This window comes from Anopheles cruzii, chromosome 2, assembly GCF_943734635.1.
Source record: "Anopheles cruzii chromosome 2, idAnoCruzAS_RS32_06, whole genome shotgun sequence".
Taxonomy (NCBI): Eukaryota; Metazoa; Arthropoda; class Insecta; order Diptera; family Culicidae; genus Anopheles; species Anopheles cruzii.
The window spans coordinates 36,988,195-36,996,003 of NC_069144.1; the positions used below are offsets into that span (position 1 = coordinate 36,988,195).

General features: G+C 47.8%; 1 long non-coding RNA gene across 1 annotated transcript; it reads right to left on the reverse strand.

Annotated features, from left to right (window-relative positions):
• Positions 1-386: 386 nt before the first annotated feature.
• On the reverse strand, positions 387-955 carry LOC128268448 (uncharacterized). Its single transcript, XR_008269144.1, has 3 exons — positions 827-955; positions 601-753; positions 387-522 (listed from the first exon to the last, which is right to left on the reverse strand). It is a non-coding gene; the product is annotated as an uncharacterized LOC128268448 (long non-coding RNA).
• Positions 956-7,809: the final 6,854 nt, after the last annotated feature.

Consider the following 7,809-nt stretch of genomic DNA (forward strand, 5'->3'; position numbering starts at 1 on the left):
ATCTTTTCGCTTTTTTTAGATATTGTTACTGTACCGGCAAGATGGGATTGAACAAAGTGACAACAGGCCAATCGTCCGGCACCAGGACCGCACATCCAGGATCATTGCTTGCCAAACAGAGCTGATGAAAGAGATGACCGTTACGGCGAACAGGATTATGAAGGCGATAGATGTAGCGTTTACGAAAAAGCCACACTAATTCACGTTATTTCCCGAACATCCGGATTCATATTCTACTGTGAGTGATCACGAAGAAATAAATGCTTGGTGCCATGCTTGGAATTATGCTGGTTTATTCTCTGCTAAGATTGTTTTGTACAGAAATCTGTAAGCTTGTGTTTACAGCTATGCCTCGGGGAAATCCCGGACGGCGTCTGGCGTGCAGCTTGTTACTCGTCGCGAAGGGATGGGCGACGCCGAGTCCGTCGGTGAATGGTTTGTCGGTAAAAACCGCAGGTAGGAGCGAGAGATGGTTCCATGGATAACATACGCGTCATTATTCATGCTGAAGTCGAAGAAGCACTGTAAAAAGCAAATGTACACCTTCTTGTAAACTTCCAACAAAATTAACCATCAATAATGACCGTCACTAATAATCACCTAACCAAAACATTAACTTCGATGTTCATAACTAATTGTTCCGTCCACCGGATCCGGAGCGTTCCGGATAACCAAGCTCACTACGCATTTATCCGAAACATACTTACCAGTTTTACGTATCTTTTTTGCTCCGGTTTGCTACCCATTTTATTGCTGAAATGGAGATAAACTTATAGTTAAAATTCAAAATAACATCACAAATAAAAATCTTTGCTTGTTAACAAACCTCTGTTTTCGTTTGTTTGTAAACAAACCTCTGTTTTCGTCTGTAATGCGCCCTGTTGCAGGGTCTGCAGACCCACAAAGCTTTTGACACCTACTGATCGCTTTACTGTCAAAATTGTCGCGGTTGGAGGCTGATATATCGTTTGTTTCGTGCCGTGTGGCAGCCCAGTAAGGCTCGTCGAGGTAAACGAAAACGCTTGTCGCAGAATCGTCGAAGGATGCTTTGAAAAGTATGTAACAATGTTGTTCAATAAATTTTGCGGTTATTGAAGAGGGCGCTGCTACTAGCCTCAATTTATTTTATTATGTTGGTACACTCTTCATATGAACGTATGTGAAGTTTCATTTCAATCGGCCATTTCATCCCTTTTCACAAGCCATTTAGTATCGACGTGTGACAGTATTTTATTACAATGGAAACAATTAAGTATCGTATTGTGATTGAAGTTTTATTTTTTGAAGGTTTAAAAGCAGAGAAAATTTATGAAAGAATGTTGAAAGTATGTAAGGACTCTTCGCTTCGTGCACATTCGGCTTCTTCAGCTTCGAAACGAGTCCGTATCCAGAAGAAGACAAGCAGTTGTTGGCATAAGTTTTTTGGGATGCGAAAGGATTTTTGTTTTGTAGATTACTGGCAAACTAGTATAACAATAAATTCTGAATTCATGTGTAATTTTAGATCATGAACTTTGAAACCTTTTAGACCAGCTGAAGGAAAAAATCGTGGAAAAGGACCCGTTTTGCAAAAGAAAACAATCCTTTTATTTGAGCATGTTTCCAATTGCAAAAATCCATGGATTCAAAATAGAATTATTGGAGGATTCATCAGATTTGGCTCCTAGCGACTTCCAGCTGTTCGTAGAGCTACCTGGGCCTCTGGAACCGGTCGGTGTCCGGTGCATTAAGGCACAGAGACTCAATTTGGCGTCCATCGCCCATTTATGCTATCTAAACGAAACTTCACACCTTCGCCAATGCGCGGTACGTGCAAGTAAGAAGTGTCTGCAGAGTTTTACCACCAACGGCGTCTGACGTCTGACGAAACTTCAACCTGCCTGTGCTTCAGCGGCGTCACTGGCGTCAAGTCCACGAGAAAAGGGGGGCACAAAGTACAATAAAGAAAGCAAAGTGGGCCCAGCCAAAGCGATGTTCGGCGGGTTTTCAGCATTTTTAAGCAAACGCAACGCAAACGCTGAAACATATTCTCACGCCAATTTCGTGGCGTTTCGTGGCCCACGAAGCTTTATTTCGTGCGCTGCGTTCCGTTCGCTTATCTTCGTCCGGTGGCCAGGGACGGCCTCTCTCCCCGGGAGGGAGCTCCTGGTCGGCCTTCTCTTGGCACTTTTCGCACCGAGACAGCGCGTTTCTGACTCTGACTGAGTTTGCTTTTCCTTCTTGGTTGGTGCGGTCCTTCTTATTTTCAGCTCTTGCTCCGAGAAGATGTCGGACGGTGCCCAGGTCCCCGTGGGCCGTGTTTCTAACTCGTCTCGATCGATGGCCGGTGGCCGGGCTTTCCGGTTCTCGCCCGTTCTGCCCGCCCGTTGTCAATGTTGGCCGGAGCTGCTGCTGCGACTGCCGGTCAATGTCAGTCTGTTTTTTCGCAGCAGCACAACCGGAGCGACGTGGAAAAGGAGCATAAAGCAATGGAAGGCGAAGAAAAATAACGAACCAAAGTCAACCTTCGACCAATCAATCTGCACGAGGAGGAGGCCGGCGCACACCGGACAGCCGGGGCCATGGGGCAGGATGGCACCCTCCGGTGGTGAGCGAGTGCGACCAGACAGCTTAAGTGTCGGCCAGCCAGTGAAACTTCCCGTCCGATCGTGTGGCCCGGCCCGGCGAGAGTCGAAGGTCGATGTAAGGGCGGCGGCCCCAAGGGATGGCGAGAAAAGCAGCGGCCTAGCCTTCGGTGTGGCTCGGGTTGGGCAAGCATTGGAATCGATGGACGTAGTGGTTTTGGGAAAAGTGCGTTTTTAACTATTCGATGTATTCTATGCTCGATTACTTTGCAAATGAAGGCGTCAAAGGCGTCGACTTCAGCGACTTCTATATCGTTGGGCCATGAGGTTCGCCATCCTTTAAGGCGACGGAACTACATTGCGGAGCGATGATTTTTTCTAGATGCTACGCCGAGAGAGCATCAGTAAAGGCATATTTATATTATTGTTTCCAAATTATGTTTAAAAAAACCCAAATTATGTTTATGTTTAAAAAAAAAATATTTATTCTTCGAAGGCATACGCGAGCTATAAGAACACGCACAACATTGTGTCCGTTTAATATGGGTTTTGCAATTGAACCCATAAATCTTAATTGGTAGGTCAGGCAGTTGGCCCACTGCGACGACTCGAGTGCTAGTTATAAGTATCTATATAAGAACCTAAAAAGAATAAAAAACCACAATCGAATGATTGATATCGACTGGAAAACGTTTCTGGTGCGTCCTTTTATTTGCCTTATTACATGGCGACCGTACAAGTTCCAAAACAAAGACATCAAAGACGATACCCAAGTGAGCATAGTAAATATCCTCAGCACCTCGCTCCAGTTCCGCAGTCACGCACCAAAATGGCGTCTATGCAAAATACGGTCTTTTAAATCCCACTTAAAGCCCACCGAATCTTCTAAAACGAATCGATTCCTCGGGGTTCTAATATTACCTAGGCATCGGCGGTGTGACAATGAAATTACTATCCATCATTTGATGCGCCTCCCATACGTCGTCACTCCCCCCGCCGCGAACGGTCACTAATTCCGGGGTATCGACGGGTGTTTTACCCTATCACTTCCCGATCCCCGGATCGATCCCGCGCGTCGCCTCGGCGCGTAGAAAATGAAAGCGAAAAAAGAGTTCTCTCCTCGATAAACATACACACCCGGCGTTACCATCCACCAGCACCACCACCACCACCACCAGCAGGCCCCTAAGAGCGCTTAATCACAGCATGTTTGTTTACATCGATTTATCACCAACCGAAAGATAGATTATCATCGCTTAAGTGCCTTAATTTCGCTTTAATCACCCGCTAATTTAATTGTCCAATTTATTGCCGCCACCGTCGTCGCCGGTGCCGACGTCGCCGCCGGGGGCCGCGTGCCGGCGACATTAAGCGGTTCCGTTTTTCCAGCCCACCAGCAACAGACACTTCGAAGGTGCGGGGTGCGGAACTGGTGGAACTTTTGCAACAAATTTTGCAGCAAATAGAACAATATTAACGTTCGTTTTTGTGGTGAGAAAAATAATGGAAAAAGAGACTAAGAAGTCGTAAAAAACGCAAATTCCACCGGGTGATTGAAGCACACCAAACGGAAGAATGTCTAGCGTCTCACGAAGAAAGAAAAACGAACATTTTTGGGATGAAAAACCAGTGAAAACCCGATGCCCGTGAAAATTCAAAACTTTTTATTGCACAGCGCCCTCTACATTCCAGTAGCGGAACCACTACACCACTACCATCACAAAAATCGAAGAAACGCCTCTGGCGCAGCTTTCTCGCTTCATTCATGTTCTTTCCCGCTCTGGCACCTACTACTCTATAAAAAGTATTGCTATTTCGCTGTTTCGCTCCCTTTCGCACAGCTTTCGGCCGAGAAGAAACGCACACCAACACACCCCAAATAAACAAATTGCGCGGTAAACAAATTGAAAAGATGGCCGCGCGCGCACTTCAATCCCCGAATCCCCGGTGTCTCAAGAAAAATGAATCCAAAATCCACATCGTGGACAACACACGCCACATCATGACGCGGGGCGCCCCGGAAATCACGGGGAGTCCGGGGACCTCGCACCGCAACTTAGAGCTGATGACGCGCTGTCTCGGGACGCCGCCGTGGCCACGGCGAAGGTCAGAACCGAAACACACGGTGGGGCAAATGAAATCGAAACTTTAATTTAATGTTAATGATACACCCTGGAGGGGCACTCGGTGCGCGCGCACCGCTCCAGACAGTTTAAAATATATTAATTAGAGAAGCGAAAATAAATGTGATTATTGTTATACCGGCTCGGGCTCCGGCTCCGGCTGCGGGGACCGGCGTCTGGCCGTGGAACGCCGCGTTTGTTTATTTGTTTTGCTAGTAGTTTGAGGTTTGTGTGTTTGATCGTCGGATCGTCCGATCGTTTTCCGTTGTTTTGACCGACGTGGGCGGGAAACATGAGTTATTGTTTTCCGGCAGCTTTCCCACACCGTCTTTACGGTTAGTGACCGTCTCCGAGTGAGGCTTTATGGCCTGGTCCCATAGAATACTGTTTCTTTCTTCGCCGACTGCTGCCGCTGGGAAATGACCCATCAAGCCACCTTGTACTGATTGGCCATTTGTTGAGTAAATTCATTATTTTTTTGTGCACCGGAAAAGCCAATAAAAAGGAAGCTACTTTCTCGGCGATCGAGAAGCTCATCTTGCTGCTAAATCTCTCAATCCGTCTCGTCCTACAGGCTCCTAAGCTGAAGAGAGGCAAATCGATGGAAAAAATCACGAAGGAAATTATCATTCTGGTTCGGGGGAATCGGCAATCAATCGGCTGCTGCTGCTGGTGACGTCGGTCGGCTTTGCGAACCGGATTCCGGTTGGTCGGTGGCCCGGGGTGACCGGGCGACCTTATCGCTGATCGAACCGCGGGCCGCCCTGCCGATCGAATACCTGCTCATTGTTTGTGTTTTGTTTCGCTTTCCGCGGCCCGGATCATGTTGATTAATTGAACGGTCATGTAATTGCTATTGACGGCTTGCGTGCGGTCACCGGAGGGAGGGCGGGCGCGTGAAAGGGAAGCTCACCGAGCGCCCGGTAACAACCCCACCGAGGGGGTTGCCACTGAGAACCAAGTCCGGCACGACTCCATCTTGGGTTGCTTCTAGAGCATCGGCTTCCTGCGACGAGATCCGCCAACTTGATCAACATTCCGATGGCAAAATGTTGCCAGCAACAAGCAGAAATGTGCGTGTTGCGATGGCCTAGGAAAAATAATGGCGAAGTTTAGCGAAAAGCCACCGGGTTGTCCGGGTTGTCCGGGTTGACGGATGAACATCGGCAGACAGATGTCATTTTGGTTGTAGTGGCAAAGCTGGGCAACGGCTAATAATACAAAAATACTAGAGCCGCCAGGATGTGCTTGGAAATAAATGGAAATTAATAGAACAAACGGTCTAAGCGTAACAGGATCTTCACACACACGCACTTGACTTTAAATCGGAAACAAATCGGATCAATAAATATTATCAATCAACGACTTTCGGTCGAGGGCTTTCCGAACCGAAACAATCGGTACACCTCTCGACTCAAGATTGTGCGGTAATCAAGACGCGATAAAACCGTTTGTGGTCTACACTTTCAATCAAAATAGCACACCCACCGACCGACCGACTTGACACCCCCTAAATTCCGGAAAAATAAAACGGCCCTCATCGTCGTCGTCGGATGCAGGAAGTGAAACACCGCGGAGAGTCCCGGGGCCCGTGTGTCTCTCTACTCGAGGCGTGTGGCGCGCAGGGAAAAGTCTCTACCGCCCACTTCAATGGGTTTCCTCTAGAAAACGAAAAAAAAAACCGAGACCGAAAAAAAGCAAAACGCAGACTTGAGTGATTGTGCTAAAGTGGCCCTCACTCACCCTCGACAGCGACCATCAACACCGTCGCCGCCAACGCCAGCCCAGGCCAGCCATCAGCCCAGCGCCCGGGGCCATTGTGCGTTCTGAAGACGTAATAGAACAATAAACCACTTAATATTTCTCTCTTTTCGTGTTTCTCGGACACAGAGAGAGAGAGAGCAGTTGGTCGAGAGGCGCGGAACCGGGCCCAGGCTTGGCGTTTCCGGTCTCGAGCGCGTAGGTTTTGATTCATCGGCTCCCGGGCCGCCGCGTTTTGTGGGCCCCGTTTTTCACTCTCGCTCCATTTTGCTGTGTGTATGTTTTGTGTACGCTCCGATCCGATTCGTTCTATTCACCGTTGACTTCCTATTCGAATTTTCTCCGGCCCTCCAGGGTGCGCGGAATGAAAACCCCGGGCTCGGGGACGGCAGGATGGGAAGCTGGTCTTTGACGCAGAACGGAACGCGGACTGCCCGTCAGAGAGGAAAGCAAGAGAGACAGAGAGAGAGAGAGAGCAACGCGTGAAGGAGAAATGAAATCATTGTTTCCACCACACGAAAGAGTTTTCCGGCCACGGCTCCCACGGCCGTTGGGTGATTTTTTTGTTGTTTCTTTTTGTTTCTTTTTGTAGGTCCATTTCCGTCCAACCGGCTTGAGCGTTCCGAAGATGGAGCGGAAAGCGAATGGGGTAAAGATTCTGACACAGCAGTGAAGCTTCCATTTCTCCTCTTGTGGGCTTGTGAATTCCAACTGGCCAACGGATTACGACAGGTTGCAGAATTTGCAGGTTCCCAATTCTCAGTCTTGCATTCATCGGAAAGGTTTAAGGGTTTAAGGTGTACGAGGGCTGATCAAAAATATTCGCGACATTTGAATTTCCACGGGCTACGTGTATCCGATTTTCGATTATTTTGTGGCGTTAGGTTGCTACACATGTCAGTGACTTATGGTGAAAAGTTCGGCCAATTTAAGGAATCGGTCAATTTTTGACAACAGTTTTGATTGGACAAGATGTGGCTCATCGGCAAGGCCGTCTTTATCTCCTAAATCGCATCGTAGCGTCGTCTTTTCATGGCTTTCTTCAGTTTCCGGAATAAGAAAAAATCACAGGAGGCCAGATCGAGAAAATATGGTGGCTTTGGCATCATTAGAATGTTGTTTTGGGCAAAAATTCGCGGATTTTCGGTTTCCCTTCGGGCGAATTGCGCATAATTTGCAGTGAATATTCTTTATTGACCGTTCTATCCTTTGACAACAACTCATGATGCATCACGACCCTGCAATCGAAGAAAACTGTAAGCAAAACTCGATCATATTCGACCAGACTCGGCTTTTCGACGTTCACACCTTATCGGTCCTCTGAAAACATTTTGAACCACCGATAAGCGCTGCTTTTGGTC